This window comes from Lithobates pipiens, unplaced genomic scaffold (genome assembly GCF_037356315.1).
Source record: "Lithobates pipiens isolate NorthernLeopardFrog02 unplaced genomic scaffold, aLitPip1_a1.2 Scaffold_8, whole genome shotgun sequence".
Classification (NCBI taxonomy): Eukaryota; Metazoa; Chordata; class Amphibia; order Anura; family Ranidae; genus Lithobates; species Lithobates pipiens.
Window position 1 is genome coordinate 461068907 of NW_027507903.1, and position 25779 is coordinate 461094685.

Consider the following 25779-nt stretch of genomic DNA (forward strand, 5'->3'; position numbering starts at 1 on the left):
ATAAGTGGTTATGACGGTCTTTTGTCCGATGCCCCACTGACTAAACCTTAAAAGGTAAAAATAGGGAGAATGGCTACCGCCTGACACTTGTGTATTGTTGCAATATGTAGATAACCTATTGTTATGTTGTCCGGATAACGATACTTGTTTAAAAGCCACTCTATCATTGTTACAATTCCTGGCTGAAAAAGGGTGCAAGGTGAATAGAACTAAGTTACAGGTATGTCAGAAAAAGGTTGTCTTTTTGGGCCACTGTATATCCCAGGGTACTCGACATCTCACTGAAGACCGAGTCCAGGCCATAAGACAAATGAATATCCCACGCAATTTTAAGCAACTTCGTATGTTTCTGGGAATGGTATCATATTGTAGACAATGGATACCACATGCCAGTTCTCTGATGCAGCCATTATATGATTGCTTGAAAATAGTACCCTATGTACTCACAGAAGCAGGTCATGAATCTTTTAGCACCTTAAAAAGGTTACTAATTTCGGCACCTGCGATCGGGATCCCTGACTATACCAAAACATTTCATTTGTACATTGCTGAAATCACGGGACACGCAACAGGGGTGTTGACACAACAACACATCAAACAAAGGCCGGTAGCATACTTCTCGGCGGCTCTCGATCCTGTCTCTAGAGGATCACCGTCCTGTGTACGAGCAGTTGCAGCAGTGTCAATTATCATTGACAAATCCTCAGAAATTGTCTTAGACAATCCTGTAGTGGTACATACCACACATGACATACACGCCATCTTATCACAGGTCCAGCCAAAACACATATCAATGGCAAGGCAGCTGCGTCTACAATGCACTTTGCTCCTACCTCCCAATGTTACCTTTCAGCGATGCACTTCTTTTAACTTAGCACAGCTTTTACCATTACAGACAGATTTGACAGGGGGGAGTAATGATGATAATGGTGTAGATACAGCACAAGATACTCAGGATTCTGACACACTTTCGTTTCAGGACATAACATCTGATGAACACGATTGTTTCCAACTTATGGAACAAGAAACCACGGGGTTCCCACATGTCACAGACATACCCATTACAAATGCAGAACACACACTGTACATAGATGGTAGTAGATTTGCCGATGACAAAGGTAAATATCACACAGGTTATGCTGTGGTAACGGACACACAGGTAATTGAGGCAAAGTCACTACCAGTACACATGTCGGCACAAGAAGCGGAACTAACCGCTCTAGAGAAAGCCCTAGAACACTTGGAGGGACAAGAAGGGAACATTTACACTGATTCCGCATACGCCTATGGTGTGGCACATGATTATGGCCACATATGGAAAGCTAGAGGTTACCTTACAGCAGCAGGCACACCTGTTAAACATGGTGAAGGAATCAAAAGAGTCCTGAACAATCTTCAAAAGGTTATAAGAGTAGCCATCATGAAGATAGCGGCACACACGAGCGCAAAAACAACTGAGGCAAAAGGAAACGCATTTGCAGATTTAACTGCAAAGAAGGCAGCTCTAGGGGAAGTAAGCCCTGAGACCTTAGCCACGGTACAGGTGAGTATGCCCGAAACCACATGGCAGCAGCTAATGGAACTACAGGAACAAGCAGGGGCTATTGAGAAGGACCGTTGGGTTAAGGAGGGAGCTGCACCAGGCCTTGACAATGTATGGAGAGAAGGAGACAAAATATGTCTACCCGGTTCTCTATACCCAGCAATGGCAGCGGCTGTTCACTTACCCACTCATGTCAGCTCCAATTCTATGTATAGGATTGTAAGCCAAGGATGGCTAGCCCCTGGATTCAGTAGTACTGCAAGGAACTACTGTGCTGCATGCCAAATCTGTCTGATTAATAACCCAGGACAGAGAGTGAAAACCCCACGTAAACATCAGGTCCGGGCCCAATATCCTTTTCAGAGACTGCAGATTGACTACATACAAATGCCTAAGAGCGGCCCCTTTGAATTTGTTCTCGTGTGCATCTGCCTATTTTCAGGCTGGTCCGAAAGTTATCCTGTGAAATCAGCTACGGCAAAAGCCACCGCCAAGAAACTGATTACTGAGCTGATACCTAGGTTTGGTCTCCCAGAAACAATAGAATCAGATAGGGGGACACATTTCACGGGAGAAATAATGCAAAATGTGATGGCAATGTTAGGGGTTCAACAAAGTTTTCATACTCCTTACCACCCACAGAGTTCAGGATCAGTAGAAAGAGTAAATGGTACAATCAAGCTGAAAATACAAAAAGCTATGCAGGAGTTGAATAAACCATGGCCTGAGTGCCTAGCTTTAGCTTTGTTCTCTATTAGGTACACCCCAACAGGAAAAACAGGGTTATCCCCATATGAAATACTGTTTGGAAGTGCACCTAGATTAGGTTTATATTTTCCTCAAAGTATGCAATTACAATGTGATAGTTTAACTACGTATGTAATACAGTTGCAACAGCGTCTGACTAAAATCCACAAGAGTGTGTATTCTTCTCTTCCAGACCCTAATTCTGTCACAGGTACACACGATCTACAACCAGGAGACTATGTGTATGTAAAGAAACATACCAGAAAGACACTGGAACCAAGGTTTGAAGGTCCTTTCCAGGTGCTATTGATTACAGCAACCTCAGTGAAATTGGAAGGGAAACCTACCTGGATCCACGCTTCTCATTGTAAAAAGGAGCCAGTTGGCAAATGACAACATGTATCTTTTTATTGTTTCAGTAATCCTGGCTAATAGTTTGGTTACCTCACAGAATAAAATACACAAGGATGAAGGATTTTCTAAAAAAATGTTATTACTGAAGTTTAAATATGCTTATGCCCAGAAGTCAGGATATGAGAAATGTTGGATTTGTAGCAAATTACACCCCAGCACAGCAAGTATACCACTGATGGCAGTTCCTATAAACTATACTGATCTTGCTAACAGTAGCATTAACATAATTAGAACAAATACCAGCGAGACAGTAATGTTTAAGTCAAATGGTCTCGCCTTTTCCCCTGATTGGTGTTTCAACTTAGGGAACACAACGGGAGGAAATGGAGAATGCCAAGACAGCAAGTTTAATTTGTCCATTGTCGTATTAAATGGAAGCTTCTATCCCAGTAATTCCAGCACACACCAGACATTATCTGACTTCCTCACTAACATTGTGGATAATAATGTCAGGTGGTTAGTATCCAACTTATCCCTCTATGGATACACCTCTCGTTATAGAAATGATATCAGTTCAAGATCAGTAGCTCTAGGAAACAATATATACATCTGTTGTGAGGATAAATGTTATACTTGGATACCTAGAAGAGCTCAGGGATGGTGCTACCTCGCAAGTTTAGTACCAGTAATGGGAGTAGTAGGTGATGAACGAGGTGATCACCTATTAGAAGCTAGCATGCATCCTAGATATCCCCTCAGGTATCGTAGTAAAAGAGAAATATTCCTGAAGAAGGACATGGCATGGGCTTGGTTCCCGTCCTGGACAGGATGGGGTATAGACTTAATGAAACGACTAAATAACTATACAGGAATTATTAATGATGTTTTGGAGAAAAACTCTGATGACATTACTAAGTTAAATCTGGAGACCAGAGCCATCAGACAACAATTAGAATTACATGAATTAGCAATTGAAAGTATGAGTGCAGCACTGACAGGACTCTGTGAAACTACTGAGGACTATGAGTGCTGTACTTGGATACATAACACCAGCATTGAGGTACCTGATTATTATGACATCATTGCACAACACCGTACGGAAGTAAAGAATTTACAAGAGAAGGCCCGAAATATTGGTCGCGACTGGGATCCGTTTGGTGGAACTTTTAGTTTCTCAGGGTTATTCTCTTGGGTTAAGAAGGCAGCAATGACGATTATAGTGGTGCTCTTATTCGTATTTTTCTTTTATGCATGCTTTAAGTTGTTTATGTGCTTTTGCAAGAGAGCCAAGGTAAATGATGCGGAAAAGATGGAACTTTTGTGAAGATAGGTAGATTTAGATCCTTGACATCACCCATCTGTCAGAAAAGCCACTCTTCCTGAATTTTAGATGTTGGTACTGTCCAGGGGGATGGGTGTATACCCCTCTGACAACTCGCGGTCAGGGAGAGTACTCTGGATATAGGCTGACTAGAACTTGTTCAGGTGGACCCAGGGCAAGAGGGAGGGGTGATGTCAAAGGGGGAAATGTAAGGATTAAGGGGTGTCAAAACAAAATGGTTGACCGTATGTCTTACTAAATACATGTATTTTTCTATCCTTCTTTGTAAAATAAGGATTCGTCATCTATTGTCACGTACTCATCAAGAAGAGGCCGCATCAGCCCTAAAAAGCAGTCTACGCCCAGAAGATTGTCTTATCAGCTGATAACACCCGGAGAATTGTCTTTACTTTGAAAATGTTGTTTTTTTTACATTTGCTGATGTTTGCCCTTTTCTGTCTATAAAAGATGTAATAAAGAAGCCTCAGAGCCACAGTCAGTCAGAGACAGTCAGAGTTAACGACGGACTTCTGAGCAGAAATACTGAATAATATCTCCGTGTCTCTTTGCTTGGATAAGAACTCTAACTAACAATTGGGAAACGGTAACATAACCTGACAAATAGGTGACTTGTTGAGGTCACACCTAACACCCTTCTCAAGCCAGCATTTGTCAGCTCCAGAACATGATTTGTGCATTTTTTATTATTATTATTTTTATTATTATTATTATTTTATATCTAATTATTATTATTATTATTATTATTATAATACAGGTTTTATATAGCGCCAACAGTTTGCTCAGCCCTTTACAACATGAGGGCAGACATTACAGTTACATTACAATTTGGTACAAGAGGAATCAGAGGGCCCTGCTCGTTAGAGCTTACAATTCAAAAATGAAGGGGCAATTGATACAAAAGGTAATAGCTGTCGGGAGATGAGCTGATGGAGGAAGTAAAACAGTGTTAGTTAGAAGCAGTACAGGCTTCTTTGAAGAGAAGGGTTTTCAGGGATCGTCTAAAGATGGATAGATTAGGGGACAGTCAGACAGATTGGGGTAGGGAGTTCCAAAGGATGGGAGAAGCTCTGGAGAAATCCTGGAGGTGAGCATGGGAGGAGGTGACAAGGGAGCTAGAGAGCAGGAGGTCTTGGGATGACCGAAGAGAGCAGCTTGGTTGGTATTTTGGGACTAGGTTAGTGATGTAGGTTGGGGCAGAGTTATGGATGGCTTTGTAAATTATTGTTAGTACTTTGAATTTTATTCGTTGAGTGAGTGGAAGCCAGTGGAGGGATCGGCAGAGAGGGGTGGAGGACACTGAATGGCTGGTAAGGCGGATGAGTCTGGCAGCGGCATTCATTATGGACTGAAGGAGGGATTGTCTATGTAAAGGTAATCCAATGAGGAGGGAGTTGCAGTAGTCGAGGCGAGAGATGACCAGGGAGTGAATTAGAAGCTTAGTGGTGTCATTAGTTAAAAAAGGGCGTATTCTGGAAATGTTGCGGAGGCTAAGGCGGCATGATTTGGACAGGGCTTGTATGTGGGCCTGAAAGGACAGTTTGGAGTCCAAGGTTACCCCTAGCACCCTGGCATGTGGGGACGGACTGATTGTTAAATGAAGGTTGGTTCAAATTTAACAGAACAAATGTTCTCATTTTAACTGTTGCTTAACTATGTATCTTTCAGCTACCTATATACTAACTAGCAAGTTGCTTACTTCTGGATCTCACATAGGTTTTTAAATCTGGACCCTAGCACTAGCTGAGATTTGTCCAGGCCAAGTCTACCCTTTCAATTTTATTATCCAAAACATAAAAATAATCTGTGATGGCTTTGTGTGGTTAGCACTTCTTGCCTGGCAGCCCTGGGCTCATCAGGTTAAATCTTGGCCAGGACACTGAATGGAGTTGGCATGTGCTTGTATGAGTTTTCTCCTGGTTTCCTCCCACACTTCAAAGCCATTCTGGTAGGCTCCCGTCTAAATTGGCCCAAGTATGTGAATGTATGCATGTGATATAAGGATTTTAGACTGTAATTTCTTGAGGGCAGGGACAGATGTGAATATATAGTATGCAATGTGTAAATTGTTGGCACTATATAAATACCTGTAATACATAAATAAATGTGTCTGTGATCTCTAAGCCTACAGCCCTGTACAGCCAACTATGACAGTCCTGAAGACATCTGCGTCAGCTATATCATTTTCGATGCTTTGGTTTTTACTGAGATGACACACAGCTCAGAAAAAGGTGCGGGCGATCTTTATAATGGCGCAGTACTTTTCAGCAGCACGGGGTGGAATCTTCGAATCAAACCATCATCTTAAAGAAAATCAATCTCATAAAACGTATCATTGCTCCTGTTTTGGACACCCTTGCTGTGTGACAAGGCTGGTAAATCTCTCTAAATTTCTGCAGTTTACAGGTTTCAGGTTGTCACAGAAAAGTGTGAAGTTTTGCTTTAAAAAATATGTGCATGAAAAATCTCAACTTCACAGCATTTTACAACCGACTTATTTCTTGATAGGTTTATTTCCCCCAACATCTGACATTCTTACTGGTATTAGTTTCCATAAAGTTGTACAATTCTAGCTATCCCCCCGGCAGACAACCATGTAATCCAGGTAAAGTGGACCTTGCAATAAAATGAAAGGCCCACTTACACTGTCCCAGGCCCCCTCCTACTTCAAAAATCACCTAGTATAACTGGGTGTAAAATGTACCAGTCAAGAAAAAAGTTAGAGGGCATTTTGCAGGCGGTAAAGTGTTAAAAATAGCGCCTGCAATCCGCCCTCAAACAGCTGTACCATTGTCTCCAGTGTGAAAGCCAGAGGGCTTTCACACCAGGGATATGCGCTGGCAGGACGTCAGGAAAAGTCCTGCCACAGCTTCTTTGGAGCGGTGAAGGAGCGGTGTGTTTACCACTCCTGCACGGCTGCTCCCCACTGAAATCAATGGGGCAGCGTGGCTATACCTCCGGCAAAACACAGCTATTGCAGCGCATTGTGGGCAGTTTTAACTCTTTCTCATATGCTAGCGGGGGGTTAAAAGCGCCCTGCTAGCGGCCGAAATGCGCCGCAAATCCAACAGTAAAATGCAGCTAACAATAGCAGCGTTTTACCGCCGACGCTACAGGCGGCGCAGTGTGAAAGGGGCCTTAGGGTTTATACTGACCCTCACCCCCATATTCTGCCCATGACGCCCATTTGAGGATGACATTACACTTCTTCCGGCTAGATCTTGGGGAATACAGAACAGCTAAAATCTAGTGGGAAGATGCTTTTTGCAATGTTAAGGAGGGGATTTACTAAAACTGGTGCACGCAGAACCTGGTGCAGCTGTGCATAGTAACCAATCAGTTTCCAGGTTTTATTGTCAAAATGTAATTTGACAAGCTCATGTTAGAAGCCGATTGGTTACTATGCACAGCACAACCATATTCCGTAAATCTCCCCCTAATGCCCAGCACACACGATAAGATTATCGGACGAATGATCGTCTGTTTTTTTTTTTTTGCATCATAATCGCAGATCGAAACTGATGCGTTTACTAATGTCATGAAAATTCTCATAGGACAGAATAGAAATTCGGAAGTGATGTCATGTGTTGTAATGTATTTGTATTGCATTTTCGAATGACAGCTGTACTTATTAAACGAAAATCGTGCAATCTGGCGTCGTACGGAAAAAAATGTTGTTCATCTCCGATGAAATAATATCGGATGAACTGCCATGATTGGCTCTCGAAAACTCTGTACTAATGATCCGATTATCGTAGGATTGCTTTGAAAGCGATATTTTTTGTAGGATTTTCTGCGGGTGTGTACGGGGCTTAAGTGTGTTCTTTTGAGATTTCACCTGCCCTTCATTACACAGGAATCTTTCCGACGTCACCGACGTTGTGACTTCATTCCAGCAGTGCAGAAGACAGGAGGGGTAAGGTAAGAATATGTCACACTCACCTGTTCCATGCTCCAGCGCTGGGGGTCTTTCCTTCTGTGTGCACAAGCTGGCATCCAGCCAATCACAGAGCGGCGCTGGGCGAATTGCTTAGTGCTCGAGCAATGTGTCCACACGCTATTAGCCAGACCACCTGTGTTCTCCAGCAACCTATCTAGTGTTGTCCTGTGCCTCTAGTGATCCCCAGCATTCCCTAGTGTCTGCAATAGTTCTAACCTTGTGTTCCCAGTGTGTCCCAGCCTGCTTCCAGTAGTGTCATATATATTAGTGTTCTCTGTCTGTATTCTGCATCCAGTCTTCCTTAACTTTCTTTTCACTTTAGGGCTGGTTCACACCTGAATCACACAGAGACGTGGTCCTATGTTCCTATGCAACTCCCTAAAATCCCTTTAAATGGGCTGAAATCGCACTGGGATCTCCTATCCTGGATGGGTGTCAATTGACGTCCTGGGATTCCCGGCCGCCTGAGGGGCGTGCGCGTGCCTCCGGAGGCGCACGCACGCCCCTACCGCGTCACTTGGGAACGGATGCGCATGCCCGGGGGCCGCAATGTCCGCCGGGCACCCGCGATTGCCCGTTAACAGAGCAGGACCGTGGATCTGTGTGTGCAAACACACAGATCCACTTCCTGTCAAGCGAGAGGAGAGGAGACTGATCATGTGTACCCAGTACAGAGGAACCCCGATCAGTCTCCTCCCCTTGTGAGTGCCGTTAGAATCACTCCCCAGGTAACACAATTAACCCTATGATCGCCCCCAAGTGTTAACCCCCTTCCATACCAGTGACATTTATACAGTAATCAATGCATTTGTATAGCACTGATCGCTGTATAAATGTGAATGGTCCCAAAATAGTGTGAAAAGTGTCCAATATGTCCGCCGCAATGTCGCAGTCACAATAAAAATTGCCGCCATTACTAGTAAAAAAAAAATAATGATAATAAAAATGCCATAAAACTATCCCCTATTTTGTAGACACTATAACTTTTGCACAAACCAATCAATATACGCTTATTGCAATTTTTTTACCAAAATATGTAGAAGAATACATATCGGCTTAAACTGAGGAAAAAATGTGTGTGTGTGTGTGTGTGTGTGCTTTTTTTTTTTTAATTGGGATATTACAGCAAAAAGTTAAAAAATATTGTGTTTTCTTTCAAACTTGTTGCTATTGTTTTGTTTATAGCGCATAAAAATAAAAACCGCAGAGGTTATCAAATACCACCAAAAGAAAGCTCTATTTGTGGGGAAAAGATGATAAAAATTTCATTTGGGTATAGTTTTGCATGACTGCGCAATTGTCAAATTGCGACAGCGCTGAAAATTGACAATTGGCTTGGGCAGGAAGGGGGTGCAAATGCCCTGTATAGAAGTGGTTAAAGTGACAATCAGCACTCCCAATAAGATCTGTGTATAATATTTCTATACAGGAGCTGAAGGGAATTTTAAAGGCTTAGACAAACCTGCTGGAAGTTTCAGAAAAGCTTGCTCTTCACACTGCTCTTATACAAGCAGAAGCCTGCATAAAAAAGGCCATTAATAGGGCAGCTTCACACTGCCCCACTGTGGTTTAGGCAAAGCCCAGCTAACCCATTGTTTTTGTATGAGTTATGCCGCACACATATGACCGGACTTTTCGACGGACTAGGTACGACGGTCTTCCCAACGGACTTTCGGAGGAGGTCCGACTGACTTTATGAACGAACGGACTTGGCCACACACGACCAGACTAAGTCCGTTCGAAAGTCCATTCGTTTTGAACGTGATGACGTAAACGAGACTAAACAAGGAAATTCAATAGCCAGTAGCCAATAGCTGCCCACTGCGTCGTATTTGGTCCGTCGAACTAGCACAAAGACGAACGGGTTTCCCGATTTTTACTCCATCAGACTTGAGTCCGTCGGATAGATTTGAAACATGTTCTATTTCTATGTCCGTCTGATTTTTTTAATAAAAAGCGGTCGGACTAGCCCACACACGATCGGATTGTCCGACGGTCTGATCCTGTCGGACTTAGTCTGCCAGAAAGTCCGGTGGTGTGTACACGGCATTAGCTACACTTTCCCATAGACTTCTATTATGTCCTATGGTTTTGGTGCCCTTTCAAAAAGCTCACCAAAACGCCTGCATTCAAAAAAAGCTGTATTTTTGTCAGCTTTGAAAAGCTTTTTTTTTTTTTTTTTTTTATTTGCATGGGGCTGTCAGCAAAGTGGATCTAGTATTTTCATGCAAGGTGCACATAACTCATACACGTACACATGCTTACACCAATCCTATGTACCCGCTGGGAAGCAATCAGAGCTTGCTTTCTGCCATAGCAAAACCTTAATACACAAGTAATAACAAAACTGAGCTGATTTTACGGAATGGTCACTTGATGTCTCTCATCCTTGTAAAAAACAGCGAATACTTCAAGCCCCTGTGTTCCTGAGGAAACATGATTATATTGCTCCAAATTATACTGGCAGGTTTGTCAGAGAGGGGGAATCAGGCCAAGGTTTTCTAACCAAAACATCAGAATGTCTGACTAAAAAATACAGTAATTATTACTAAATGAATATAAATTTTACCTCAGGATGCCCCACTAAAGTGCATGTCCTTGGATTTGGGCCTACCAAACAAAATGGCTGGCTGTGATCACACGATCAACATACCGTAAGGCTAAATCTAAAGTGATTTCAGCTTGGCTTTTAAAACAGAGCTGTGTACGGCCTGAAATTAATGAAATGCCTCCCCGTGTTCCCTGAGACCTTCATTCTTAATGATACAAGCCACACGAGCTATTAATCTGAATAAAGTCAATGTGCATGTTGGAATAGAAAGTGAGAAAAGATCCCAGAAATATTGCAGTCAAACCACCGAGGTTCTAATTGCAAGGCAGCGTATGGTGGTTCCCCAGAGGGTCAGACCGCAAAATTTCATACACTATTACCAGCCCGGCCACAGACCCTAAAGTGATCGCTTTTTTTTTTACGTGTAATTGTGATGCATGAGCAGCCATAAAAAAAGCTGCAAAGTGGCCTTTCCTAGTAAATTTTCTCCTCTGTGTTTTATAAATACTAGGAGAATCACAAGCTAACTCAATTAGCGTTCAATCAAGGCTTCGCCAAATCTCTTAACAGAAGTTCAATCCCCTGGATAGTACGGGGCCTTTACAGATTCATTATGTGAAGACACAATCAGGGATGTTCTGTAGATGGGGGTTCGCATTTATTTATGTGGATGTATGTTAAAAAGCTAAAGAGGAACTCCGGGCATGGGGGCTGCTTTACTTGCTAAAAGATGTATAGGTCTGTCCACCCGGTGCTTACATTTTCTCATTTATATTTCAAGTGTAACTGAAGACAATTTATTTTTCTTTTTTTAGTTTTGGATGGAGCGAACAGGAATCAGAACAGCTGTTCATTTTTTTATTGTTCTGTAACCCCATTAGGGAAATTTAACCTTTGTCTTGTTTACCGTTACCACTGAGAAATAAAGTAAAAGAAAATCGAACATTTTGGGTGGACATCAGAACAGTGATAGAGGGGAAATCTTCCAATGGGGACACTAGTTCTGGTGACACCCCAGGATTTCCTCACCTTGGAGGGATTTTCACTTCCTGTTTTAGCTAGGGGACAGGAAGTGAAGGGAATCTCTCCAATGGGACCCATGAGGGTTTTAACCCTTCCCTTACTCTATCCAAAATGAAGAATAAATTGCCTTTACATTTACACTTTAAGGGCTGGTTCATGCCACAAAAAATGCACTGCAGATCAGTTCTGGATGTACCTCTTTTTATTCCAAGCTGACCCCACTTCTGGTATTCTCTCCTAGGTGAGAATGATGTACCACAGTTGCCTGAAGCCTCCTAGGATATTCACATCACACATCCCAGAAGGCTTTGAGCAATCTAGAGCACACTTCTATTGTGCATCATCTGGGGGCTGACTCCAAGTGCCAGAAAAAGGTATTCAGCTCCCAATATTGTAAGCAAAGAAGATGGTAGTGTGGACCCTGGTGAAAGGAAGATTGCAGCAGGATAATGCCGTATTTGCTGGACGTGTAAGTATGTGTTTTGAGGATACCCCAGCCAACAAAGCAAGAGAGGATTTAAACCAGTAGTGGCCTGTCCATTAGGGGTGCAGCCCCCCTAATCTACATGCAGGGTGCCAGAAGCATGGATTCCAATGTTTTTTATTTATTTTATTTTTTAGAAGCACGTGATTAAAGCCAGAGGCTCTAATTGGCTTCAAAAAAGGATGGGCTGAGCCCACCCAGTTGTGTGACAATAGTGAATTAATACTTGCTGTTGTCTTCCTGACTCTCCTCTTGGCCAATCAGGAAGCGGTTGAGACCAGATTGGCTAAGGGGATAAGCGACCCTATTGGCCACCATGCCAAGGGAAGCAGGAGGGAAGCTGCCGTGATGTCTTGTTTGCCGCCCGTCCTCAAAATATACAGCACCAGCCACCACTGATTTAAACAAAATAACACAGGTAGTTAAAATTTTCTTTAAACAGTGCAACTCGGTCGCCTCCCTTCCCTTGTAAATGGACAAGGAAAGTGCAACAACGTGCTGATGAGGTATTCCCTCTCTCTGTTCTGTACTACTGTGAGCATGCTACTTGTTAGCAAATGTGCATGCAGGAAACCTTACTGGCACCCCAGTGCTGCTCTTCCATCTCCCAATCCACCCATGGAGTGCTGCTGTATAGGGGATTACAATAAGCTGCTTCCAAATCAAATTCAGGCACATTAGCTCTAGCTCTTAACACTATTTAAAAATACATCTAACATGAAAAATGGACAAAGCGTATCCTATATCCTATAGAGTGTACCCTTTGAAAAAGTCACGTGTCTGTGACGCAACGCGTCAGGGAGGAGCCAGGTGTCACGATCGTCACTTCCGGCCGCGGCCGAGACCCGAAGTTCCTGTGTTTACCATTTGCTAGCTGTTTTACTTAACTGTAAGTGTGGACATTTTTTTAATAAAGTGTTTTAAAAACGTTCTACACATGGGAGCCCCCCTTCTTGTGTTCTCTATTACCCGTTTTATGTCTGGTGGACCTATACATTGATGGGCTGACACTACGAGGAGAGGATAAAGCAGCCAGTGGGACACATACATTACACTGGATTTGACCATTAATGGTCTCTATTGGAGGTGAGAGGCTGGGGGAAATAGATGGTGCACGAGCTTAAAGCGGGAGTCCACCGGGACTCCGCGTTTTTTTTTTTTTTTAAAGCCAGCAGCTACAAATACTGCAGCTGCTGACTTTTAAAATAGTGACACTTACCTGTCCAGCGCGCCCGCGATGTCGACACCCGAAGCCGATCTGTAGATCATTTCTCGGGTCCTGCCGCCGCCATCTTGGGTATGGGAATCAGGAAATGGAGCCTTTCGGCTTCATTTCCCGGTTCCCTACTGCGCATGCGCGAATCGCGCTGCGCAATAAGGACGCTCCCCGCTGCCTCTGGGATCTGTGTGTTTCCCAGCTGGCAGCGGGGCACTTGCGGGAAGGGGCGGGCACTTGCGGAAAGGGGCGTAAGTTACGCCCCTTTCCGCAGAGAGCTATCCCGGAATCCAGGTAACTGCACCCCCCTCCCCCCCGAAAGGTGCCGATTGTGGCACCGGAGGGGGGGAGGGTTCCGATGAGCGGAAGGTCCACTTTAGGGTGGACCTCCGCTTTAAGCACTGAAGGATTGGTGGACTGTCACGTTCTTTTTGAGCAGTTTGTTTGGAGCAGCTTCTTTTCACCGCATGGATTGATTATATGATCACAGCTTTTTGTATTTACATTGCACTGATTTCTTGTATGGTCTTTGTACCATTTGCACATTTTGCACTTTTATGATTATTGCTGCTATTTGTACACTGTATTGCACTAATCATTTGTGTGGACTTTAAGGATTACACTGCACTCTGATTTTATATTTATATTTTTAATTGTTCATTATGCATTTTGAATTTTATTGTATTTATCACTCTTCATAGTTTATTTATTGTTTGTTGATTTGCACATTTTTTTTTCTGCATCAGGGTCATTTTTGATTTTTGTGGAAGTGGGTTAGCGCTGCATATTTTTGTATATACTATAGAGTATACTTGCCTCAATCCGAAGCACAGTGTCATTTCTCTCTGTTGTCTCTTCCCTCTGCTATCTGCATGAGTCACTGATAGCAGTCTATACCGATTCCACAGCATACCAGGTGAGGGCCCTGTAGACCCTCCAATACCCAGTAGAGGACTGGCAGCCTAAGCTGTGTATAATTCCCTATGATTCTGTATAGAATAAGTCAGTGATGGCAAACCTTGGCACCCCAGATGTTTTGGAAAAATATATCCCATGATGCTCATGCACTCTACAGTGTAGTTAAACATCATGGGAAATGTAGTGGCAAAACATCTGGGGTGCCAAGGTTTGTCATCACTGGAATAGGCCATATCCTGTGCTGCTGGGATGTAAATCATTGATTGTAGATTGAAAATACCATGTTTGGCCACTAGATGGAGCCACGTCTAATGCCGCGTACACACGACCAGACTTTTCGACAGACTAGGTCCGATGGTCTTCCCGACTGACTTTCGGAGAAGGTCCGACGGACTTTCTTGAACGAAACGGACTTGACCACACATGACCAGACTAAGTCCATTCGAAAGTCCGTTAGTTTTGAACATGGTGACGTAAACAGGACTAAACAAGGAAGTTCAATAGCCAGTAGCCAATAGCTGCCCTTGCGTCGTATTTTGTCTGTTCGACTAGCACACAGATGAACGGTTGTCCTGATTTTAAGTCCGTCGGACTTGAGTCCATTGGATAGATTTGAAACATGTTTTATTTCTAGGTCCGTCTGACTTTTGGGGAAAAAAAGTCCGCTGGAGCCCACACACGATCGAATTGTCTGAAGGATTGCGGTCCGCCACACCAAGTCTGACGGAAAGTCGTGTGTACGTGGCATTATAGGAAATTCCCATAACACTTAGCTCCATCTATTAGCCTATTTTCCGTACTCTCAGTTTCATAACAACGGTTTACATCCCAACAGGACAGGATATGGCCTATTTACATAAATTTTTTTCCCTATTCACATAGAACAAATATACAGGCATTTTAACTAAGCAAACCCTAAAGTGCAATTCTACTTTTGACAGCCAAGTTGGAATAACACTTATTTATATATGTTACATATTCCCAATCACATAGCAGAATTAAAACAAAATATTGCTACTTACCTTTTTACTTGCTGAAAAATTCCACCTAGCTTTCCCCTTTCTATGTAATGTTAAGGAACGAGCTGAAAAGTAATGTTTACTACAATGAACCCTGTCTGTACGGTACTGTCAGATCTCATTATCAGTTGTTAACTGGATATACACACTTTCTGTCAGAGAGAGATCTCAAAGCCTGGGTGGTACTTTGTATATTAATGAACAAAAAAAAAAGGGTCCTAATCGGTCCCCTAATTGCAAGCTATCCTGAAGCTGTCTTTACAGTACTATGTAATAACCTGCTCCAAAGAAACAACTAGAAAGAATAGGAATATTTATAGTTTTTAGGTATGCTGTGTGAATGGTAACACGTAAACAAAAGGAGGGTCATTTGGGAGCTATAAATGTATAGGTAATGTCCATAGGTGTGCAAAGCCTGTTGCATTAGGGTGTGCACCTCAAAGCTCAAACAAACGTGACGTTCTTTGCAGCCTCAGCTGCATGGGGCAGTGAATGAATATGAAGTGCTCTGTTCTGAGCCGCTTCCTGTTCATTTACCAACTGAAGCATAGTAAACAAAGTTGGACTATGCTTAAGTTATGAATGGACACAGTGAGTGAGTGTGTTCATTTAGAAAATGAAGGGGCTGGTAAATTACATATTTACTAGCCCCTTCCTCTGCTTTCCATCCTGAAAGTTCCCCTGCAGCAACCAGGGGGGGAGAGGAGAGGAGTGAAGCCAGCAGCACTGCGGGGTGGGGGACCAACAAGGTAGGGGAATCATGGGCAGTAGGGGGGCAATCGGCACTACACATAGTGATTAGGATGTGCCCAACCACACCTGGCACACCCCCTGCCTTACTTGTGGATCAAGTGCAATGGCAAAAATGATACCTAACTACACGTAACAATTTAGAGATAAGCAGAGGCCATTGAGCAGGAAATTTGCATTCAGGATCCATTTATAGAAAATGTCAGTTCTTGTTACACTGTTGTATTAATATGTAACTGTATGGCTAAAGACTTCAGAAAGATAGAAAGCTGTAGAAATACATTCAAGTCTCATAAGGCCACCTACAAGCCCATTAAATTTAACTATTTTAGGGTGGAGCCATTCATAATAGAAAAAGGCAGCCAATAAACTGATTGCTGTGCTAATCAGAGCTTAATTAATCACATAGAGGTTGATAGATGGGAGTTCCTAATGACAAGCAGATGGAGCTGTTGACCTGCCATATCTAAGCAAAGTCACCGACCCATATGATGGCTGATATGAACCACACAGAGAACCCTGGATAATCTGCATGCAAGGAATGTGAGTTATGTGACTAGCACTGAGAATTTATGCGGCACAAAAACATGTAAACACTAAGAAGTTAGTCTGACATCTCGCAAAAGAAATATGCAGCAGAACGTTCGTGCTGTGACACATGAATAAGACTGCAGTTCTCACGGGGATAAGTCACTGAGTGTAAACAGTCCTTATCAGAACTGGATTTGCGAATTGGTGTTGTACACTAAAATAGTCCACTCTTAGAATAGAATGCTAGACATAACGCAAAAAAAAAGACTTTACGAGCACTGAACTTAATCTCTCTGGAGAAGAGACGCTTGAGGGGGGATATGATTTCAATGTACAAATAGCGTACTGGTGACCCCACAATGGGGATAAAACCTTTCCGCGGAATGGCATTTAAAAAGACTTAAAAAGACTTGCGGCCATTCACTAAAATGAGAGGAAAAGTGATTTAACCGGAAACTGCGTAGAGGGTTCTTTACTGTAAGAGCGGTAAGAATGTGGAATTCTCTTCCACAAGCAGTGAGCATAAATAATTTCAAAAAACTTTTAGATAGGCACCTAAATGAACACAACGTACAGGGATATACAATGTAATATTGACATAAAAGCCCACACACAAAGGTTGAACTTGATGTATGTTTCTCAACCTTACCAACTATGTAACTATATGTAACTATCTTAGGGTCTGTCAAAGAGACCCTGTCAAGTGTCTAAAGCTGTAGTTCTCAACCATCAGGCCAAGGCTTGGTATTGGGCCACAGCCTACCTCCTGCAAGGTCAGGTTTACTGTCTGTTCTGACAGGCTAGACTTTAGCAGCTGAAACAGATGGGGGGGGGGGGTCACAGCTTTGAAAAAAAAATAGCCGTATTAAATTCCCTGTGGCTCCTAGAGGGTATGTAGAGATATAGGGGTCCCTTTGACCAGCTCTGTTTGTCCTGTGAGCCTGACAGTCCCAGCAGAGTGATGCACACCATTCTCCTGATTCTCTACTAGTACAGAGTAGCAACCAGAACTTTCTGGAGGAAGCCTTGCAGCTTTGCACTCATTCCAGAGGCAAGTGGGAGTAAAGGACAGAGCAGATCTTGGTGTCAAGGAGGATCTTGGCTTGTATACTGTACTGCTGATGTCAGTCTGTTCGAAGCCCAAGCCGCAGTGGAGCCCCAGTTGCAGGCAGGATTCCTGTCTGGAGCTGGAGATGCCTCCTGTGGCCACCAGGTGTGGCTAAACTGTAGTACACATGGTTGGTTGGCCGGAAAGCTTGCTATCATTGGGATGTTGTGTGTGGCTCTTGGGTTTGGTTAGCTTGGGGTATGCACTTACGCCTACATTCTCCTCCTGAGCTCTTATTATCTATTGCTGAAGCTGCCCTCATCCTGAAAACTTTTCTATGCTGTCTGCCAGGCTCAGTGTTGTCCCAATGATCACTCTTTTTTTTAAAAAGCTGGCACAAAAACGCTATTATGAACGTTTTTCATCCATAGTTTTTCTGGCATTTTTTTTTTTTTTAGCTTATAGCGTGCATGGAGTCTACCAGTTGGAAATTGTATCCATTCTGATTGATGTGAGCATTCATGTGACAAATCACAAAAATGTGCAAAAATCATCTGCTCCAAGGACAATACATACAAAAATTAGAATTAAAAATACTTGGAGAACTAGAGTTGTAACCAATAGTGACCAATCAGATTTTGCCATGTATTTTTGGGGAAACATTACACAAGAATTGAATTGGTTACTGTGTGCTGCAATTGTGTGCTATTTTTTATCTCTTACGATTTAATGGATCAGCCCTATACATTCTTATGTTAATAAGTTATGAATTTAACCCCTTGGCACTGGCCGTACACAAATATGTAGCCTCTCGATGCCTGGTCCTTAGTGCCGGGGGGCGCACATTTGTGTCAATTGCCCCCAATACATTTGTGCTGAGAGCTCATGCGCTGCATACTCCCAGCACAGTAGAGCTGCATGATTCTGGCTAAAATGAGAATCACAATTTTTTTGCTTAGAATAAAGATCACGATTCTCGCGCGATTCTGTTTAGCTTTTTTTAAATTCATCGAAGTATACATTTTCCCAAAACATTGTGTTTGAAAGACTGCTGCGTAAATACATTGTGACATAAAATATTAATAAAATATTACAACAATTGCCATTTTATTCCCTAAGGTCTCTGCTAAAAAATAAATAAATATATATATATATATATATATATATATATATATATATATATATATATATATATATCCAACAAAAAAAATACAGATTTTAACTTTGTAAGAAACAAGTGTCAGAAAAAGGTTTCGTTTTTAAATGGTTAAACTGCCCTCATCTACACACTGAAGTTCATTCCTTTGATCTAAGAACAAAAAGTTACAATGTTTATAGTTATCTACTACCCTGTTTCCCCAAAAATAAGACCTAGCGTAATTGTCGGTGATGGTTGCAATATAAGCCCTACCCCCCAAATAAGCCCTAGTTAAAGTCATTGTAGGTCTTATTTTCAGGGTAGGGCTTATTTTCAGGGAAACAGGGTAGGGCTTCTATTGCAGCCATCACCGACAATCATGCTAGGTCTTATTTTCGGGGAAACAGGGTAGCACAGATAATGCTGTGAAAATCTTGGCAGGATGCCCATTTTTTTTCTTTTGAGTGAGCAGAGAACTCTCTACACTTGTTACATGAATGAATCAGGAAATTCTATATAGTAATCGTAAGGGGGGGGTTGAATCGACATCACATTTTTTTAACGTTTAATCGCACAGCTCTATGGCAGTTACCGTGGCTTTACCGAAAGCTCCCAATTGCAAGGGACCCCGTGACCTCTGTGACAGCCAATCACAGCGGTCATGTGATCCTAAGCCGCGGCCCACCGCCCGGCCTCATAAACCTCTTAAAGGGCTGGGAGGTGCAGGTGCCAAGAGGTCAAAGTGTTCATACAGCCCAAACTTTTTTAGTTAGTTATGGACAGAACGGGGCAGGTTTAGAATGAGAGCCAGCGACAGGTCGAACATGATCTACCCACTGATCATGGCCATGTTGGGGCATGGAAGGTTTTGGAAGAATTTACCAGGAAACCAGTCTCCCTAATGCTGAGAGACACTTCTCTAAAGATATATAGAACCTGCACTCTGCTTCTAAAAGAAGCCAGTGTATGCTCATCTCTCTAGCAGCCTGTTTCTCTTACCTCTCCTCTGAGCCAGCACTGTAGCCTTCAGAGGTAAGATAAACAGGCCAATGGAAAGGAGATTATACAGTCTTCTTCTGTAGCGGAGAACAGGCTTTAAATCTTCTCTTTAAGTCTGTTATTTTTTAAGAGCTTGATCTAAACCCTGAAACCAATCCAAGTAGGATGCTGTTTAAGCCTCATGCACAAGCAGGCATTATTTGTTAAACTTTCTGGTTATTTACTTTCCATGGGATGGCCAAGTGCTATGTACTGCCACCCATAGACATAAATGGCTGTGTACGAACATAATCTCTAAATGCAGACTTTCTGTGTTAAAGCATGAAGCCATAAAGTGAACATGTCCTAGATGAAAAAAGTGTCCTTAATAGTGACAGTGGTAAAGTGCAGGCACCTTGGCCTCTGCAAGCACCTGTGTTAAGCTGGTCACTCATGTTACAATCTAATTTTACAATTATTTACAATAGTGCGGCTTAGTGGTTAGCACTCCTGCCTTGCAGCACAGGGGTCTTCAGTTTAAGTCATGACACTATCTGCATATTCTCCCTATATATATATCTCCCCTACTATTCTCCCCTAATATATATATATATATATATATATATATATATATATATATAGTCCTGTGCAAGCTCCAAATCACAATGTTGAAGCTTACACAGTACTCCTTGCCCCGTGTGATGGCCCTGGGTCAATCACTGTCACGTGGGAGGAAGCAGAGTCATGTCCACCATATCTAGAAGTACCCAGTGGCTGCACAGATATAATACTAAATGGAAAGTATTTACTGTTGGGAAAGTAGTGGTGGCAGATAAATCGATCTTGCCAATACAACTAAAAAACTCTACCTGAAAAAGAAGAGAGGGAATACTTACATTTTCTACAGCCCATGCCAGGATGCCTCTCCAACAGAAATTCTCCTAAGAGTGCTGAGAAACTAACACTTTTGGATCTCCCTGTTGATCTCATTGGTCGCCTTAAGGTTTGTTGGTTCCTCCTGACTAAATGTCACTACAGGATAGAGTATTGATATGGAGGTTGGCGGGAGGAACCACTTGGTGCTGCACAGAGCTCACAAAACTGACACTCCCAGAAGTGTCAGTTTCCTAGTGGACTTTAGAGGAGGATTTATATTGACGGAAGCAGCATTCTGGTGTGGTCAGCAGGAAAGGTAAATATTCCCGCACTTATTTTTCAGGTAGACCTGTTTACCATTTTTTTATTTTTATTGAAGGGTGCCTTTAAGTGGACTTGTTCCATGCTGCATGGGCAAAAGCAGGTTCACTTTAAGACTTGTAATGCCATCCCAGCAGGTCAATCTTCAGTTTTTCTTCCCAGAATTGCTGAGACAAGCTTTTCTCTTCAAGTTTAAGCCTATAATCTTTCCTTCACTAAAGTTAACAAACAGCATTTACCTTCATTAATAACCAGCCCGGCACAAAAACACACTCAAATTAAAATGCAAACTTATGAAAAAAGAAAAGCCAGCTTACCGTGATATTTACAAATTGAAGCCTCAGGACAAGCCTGTCTATTTTTCTATTCTTCCTAGAAGAGAGAGAAAACGAGAAATCAATTATTCTATAAGAAAAAGGATTAAAGTGGGCTTGAACATGAAATGTCTTGAGACTCAAGTCCAGACATGGCACAGATTCAGTATAGGCTGGGAGGATCAGTTTCTGTACAGACCTGCAGGTGATTTAATATTTAATCTCAGACATGGAATGCGCTATCGTGTTACACCTTATTACAGCTGGCTCATTAATGTAATGTATGCCTTCTACATGTAGCCTACAACGGAGTACTAACTCAACGCCTGGAATTATCCAATAACATTTCTGCAGAAGAGGCACAAACGAAGTTGACATCAAATTGAAGTGCGAAAGAGACTTAAAACAAAATCTTGAAATACACTATATGGTCAAAGATGTATTGACATCTGAACAAACCTATAAGAGCCAATGAGACATCATATTCCAAATCCATAGCCATAAATATGGATTTCACAACCCCTTTGTGGCTAAAGCAGTCTCCTCTCTTCAAGGAAGGCTTTCCATAAGATTTTAGTGTAGGTGGGAAGTTGTGTTTGTTCAGCTAAAAGAGCATTTGTGAGGTCATGTACCCATGTTGGATAAGAAGACCTGGTTCCCAACCAACATTCCACAAAAGTGTTCAGTAGGGTTGAGGTCATGGCATTTTGAAGGCCATTTGAGTTACCTCATCAAATCATATCTTTATGGAGCTGGCTTTCTGCACAGAGGTACATTCATGTTGGAAGGGCCTTCCCAAATCTGTTGCTTGCCATAAGTTGAACGTGCATATACAGCATATAAAAACCAAGGATGCCGCTCAAAATGTTATATGAGAATTCTATATTTGACATTGTCATGCTGATGTCTTGGCTACAATTCTTCATAATTCACTGACCTGGACAACGTATAGAGAGGAGGAATTCTGATACACATTTAAAGCTGCTTGTTCTGGGTCTTTGAGTTAAATGTATCAATGCCAGATGCAGCCAGCCAACAAACATTTTTTAGAGGAAGACCAGCAATGGCAGCCAATGTAGTTCTCACATTATGTGATCACTTAAAAACAATAAGGCCAGAAGCCAGGAACATATTAAAGTAGAACTATAGACAAAACGTCTTTTGTTCATTTTGGATAACGTAAGGGATGGCTATAACCCCCATCAGTTTTATTTTTGCCATCTGGGTCTCATTGGGGAGATTTCCCTTCTTTTTCTGTCCCATAGCCAAAGAAAGTGAGAGGAAATCCCTGCAAACTAAGGGATCCCTTGGGGGCCCACCAAGTCACCAGAACTAGTGTCCCCATAGAAAGATTTCCCCTCTATTACTTACCTGGGGACAACCCAAGATTTGGGATTTTCTTTTACTTTAAGTTTCATTGATAATAGTAAACATGACAAAAAGGGAGAGTGAATCTCCCTAATAGGGACACCTATAACCTAGACAGCAATACAAATGTAATAGGTGTTCTACTACATTTCCACAACTAAAATAAAAGTTTTGCCTTTAGTTATATTTTAAGCCATTTCAAGTTCAACAAAGTGTCAAACCATGTTGCCTGATCAATAATAAAGGATCTAATTTATATATACTGTATATTTCAACAAGCAAACTAAGCACATTCATTTATTAAACCTCTATGCAATATTTATCGCCCTCTGTGCTGTGCTTTCATCTTTGTTTTATACCTATAATTACAATGGGAAATAATTATGTGTCTTGCAAGTAATGAAATCAAGACAAAGAAGAGATATGGGGCTTCACTCAATAAATGTCACATATCAAAGATTAGCTCAAGGGAAACCACTGAGTTTTTACTTTGAGAGTTATTTTTTCACCACTGATCTTGAAATCATTTTTTATAAGACTTTCACATTTTTTCAGGCCACTTTTTCATATTTTGATAATGATTTCACATTTAGAATTATAAAGGCTCCTTCCAGTGGTCCTCTAAATATTAAGGAATTTCATTACCAATCCCTACTTAAAGAGAGATTGTCACTTTGTCTATTCAGAGAAAAATCATAGAGACTGTCATTCTCCCCTGCTTATACCACTACATCACTTCCCTGCCGCTTTTTTGCTCCATTGCAGCTGCCCCAAAATACCCAGTTTTGGCACCCTACTATCATCTGTTAGTGCTTGGATCTACGAAGAGGAGGAGAAAATTCTGGCCAGCCACACTGCAAAATTAATTTAGCCTTTTATTGAAAACCAGGATGGCAAAATACAGGCCACAGCAGAGCGATACAAAAGAGCTGACGCGTTTCACACTACAAAGAGTGCTTACTCGTAGCTATGAGTAAACACTGTTTGTAGTGTGAAATCGTTGTATCGTTCTGCTGTGGCCTGTATTTTGTGATCCTGATTTTTCAATAAAAGGCAAAATTTCTTTTGGAGTGCACCTGTCCAGAATTTTCTTGACATCTTCATTGCTATATGCATTTCCAGCACCTGGGGCTCCTGCAAACTGGAGGAGAAGTTTCAGTCTCGGCCGAGCTGCCTGAAGCGGTGGTATCCTTTTCTCTATCTTGATTTCTGGACTTTTTTAGTGCTTGGATTTAGCAATTGGCCACTATAACTAGGACGGCACAGTGGTGTAGTGGTTAGCACTCTCACCTAGCAGTAAAAAGGGTCGCTGGTTTGAATCTGAATCCCAACCACGACACTACCTTCCTGGAGTTTGCATGTTCTCCCTGTGCCTGCGTGGCTTTCCTCTGGGTACTCTGGTTTCCTCCCACACTCCAAAGACATGCAGGTAGGTTAATTGGCTTCTGTCCCAAATTGGCCCTAGTGTATGAATTGGGACCTTGGATTGTGGGCTCCTTGAGGGTAGGGACCGATGTGAGTGTGCAATGTACAGGGATAGGGACAATTGTAGACACTCACTCAGGATGGACTGGTGTCTTTATTCAACCTTAATAACTATGTAACCCAGCATTGCATCATGGGAGGAAGTCACATGCTACCTCACAATCAAATTTTTAAAATAATATTAATATTGTAAGACCTATAGAACCTAAGATTTTAGTAACTGGATTTTATACTTTGAAGTAGTTACATTAGAGATAATGTTACCCCTGCAGTGGGTCCTGTCCACACTGAATAGGTTCATTGCTTGTTTTGTCTAGGGGTTGATAAATAGTGATGGACGAACGTTTCGCCCGGCGGTCGTTTCGCGGCGAATTTCCGACATTCGCGGTCCGCACGTTCGAACGCCTTTTTCCGTCGTTCGCCGCGGCGGACTTACGTGTTTAATGTATACAAGAACTTTAACCTTTGGTGACACGTTTATCATGTGATACAGGACAGCCAATTGAGACATGACAGCACATGGACACTTGGACATTCCCCCTAACCTATAAATACACCCGATCCGGTGGCCATTTTACATTCTTTCTTCTGTTACGATAGGGACAGGTTCCTGTGTGGAGTAGGGAGAGATAAACCACTAGCTATTTGGTACACAAAAGTTCTTTTCAGGACTGGTATAGGTGTTAGGTGTTGATAGGTTTGCTGTGCTGCTGATTCTTGCAGCAGCCTGAGTGTCTTTTGTTAGTTTAGAGAAAGGGAAAGGACGGTGTATGCTACAGGGACAGCCAGATTAGTCTTTCATCATCATCATCATCATCATCATCATTAGCTGTTACTATCAAGGTCCACAAAAGAGCTGTTCCAGTAACCACTAATCGTTCTCTTTTTTTGCCAATTTGTATAGGGACAGGAAGGAAGCAGTGTTGTCAGGCAGTGAGGGTAATTTTAAAGACTTGCTGTTATTATTAGTTCCACAAAGGTTCTTTTCAGGACTGGTATCAGTGGTACAGTAATAGGCTTGTACATGTATAATATTCTTTCTTCCAAATATAGAAAGGATATTATACTTGACTGCTGCCCTTCTGCTGCAGTCTGCTAAACATTCACAACTCACTTGTTCCACAAAAGTTCTTATAAGGACTGGTAACTTGGTATAGGGTGCTACGGTACATAGGCTTGAGTGCGGTACAGTCTGCTGTTCTGTAAGGACCGCTATCGGTCCACAATAGATAGGGTTGACGTGCACCACTGCTGACCGCTGCCCTATACTGCAGCAGTCCTTCAGCGGTATAGGGACTGACGTACAGTCTGCTAATCACTAACACACAACCTGCTTGTTCCACAAAAGTTCTTATAAGGACTGGTAACTTGGTATAGGGTGCTACGGTACATAGGCTTGAGTGCGGTACAGTCTGCTGTTCTGTAAGGACCGCTATCGGTCCACAATAGATAGGGTTGACGTGCACCACTGCTGACCGCTGCCCTATACTGCAGCAGTCCTTCAGCGGTATAGGGACTGACGTACAGTCTGCTAAACACTAATACACAACCTGCTTGGTCCACAAAAGTTCTTATAAGGACTGGTAACTTGGTATAGGGTGCTACGGTACATAGGCTTGAGTGCGGTACAGTATGCTGTTCTGTAAGGACCGCTATCGGTCCACAATAGATAGGGTTGACGTGCACCACTGCTGACCGCTCACCTATACTGCAGCAGTCCTTCAGCGGTATAGGGACTGACGTACAGTCTGCTAATCACTAACACACAACCTGCTTGTTCCACAAAAGTTCTTATAAGGACTGGTAACTTGGTATAGGGTGCTACGGTACATAGGC

General features: G+C 42.4%; 1 protein-coding gene across 6 annotated transcripts in view; it reads right to left on the bottom strand.

Moving 5' to 3' along the window:
• Positions 1 to 25779, bottom strand: part of TSPAN9 (tetraspanin 9) — a 575797-nt gene that overhangs the window by 441300 nt on the left and 108718 nt on the right. For all 6 annotated transcript variants that reach the window (XM_077468491.1, XM_077468492.1, XM_077468488.1 and 3 more), the window contains one exon: positions 21094 to 21148. The gene's annotated coding sequence lies outside the window, so the exon portion shown is untranslated. The remainder of the gene's footprint in view (positions 1 to 21093; positions 21149 to 25779) is intronic.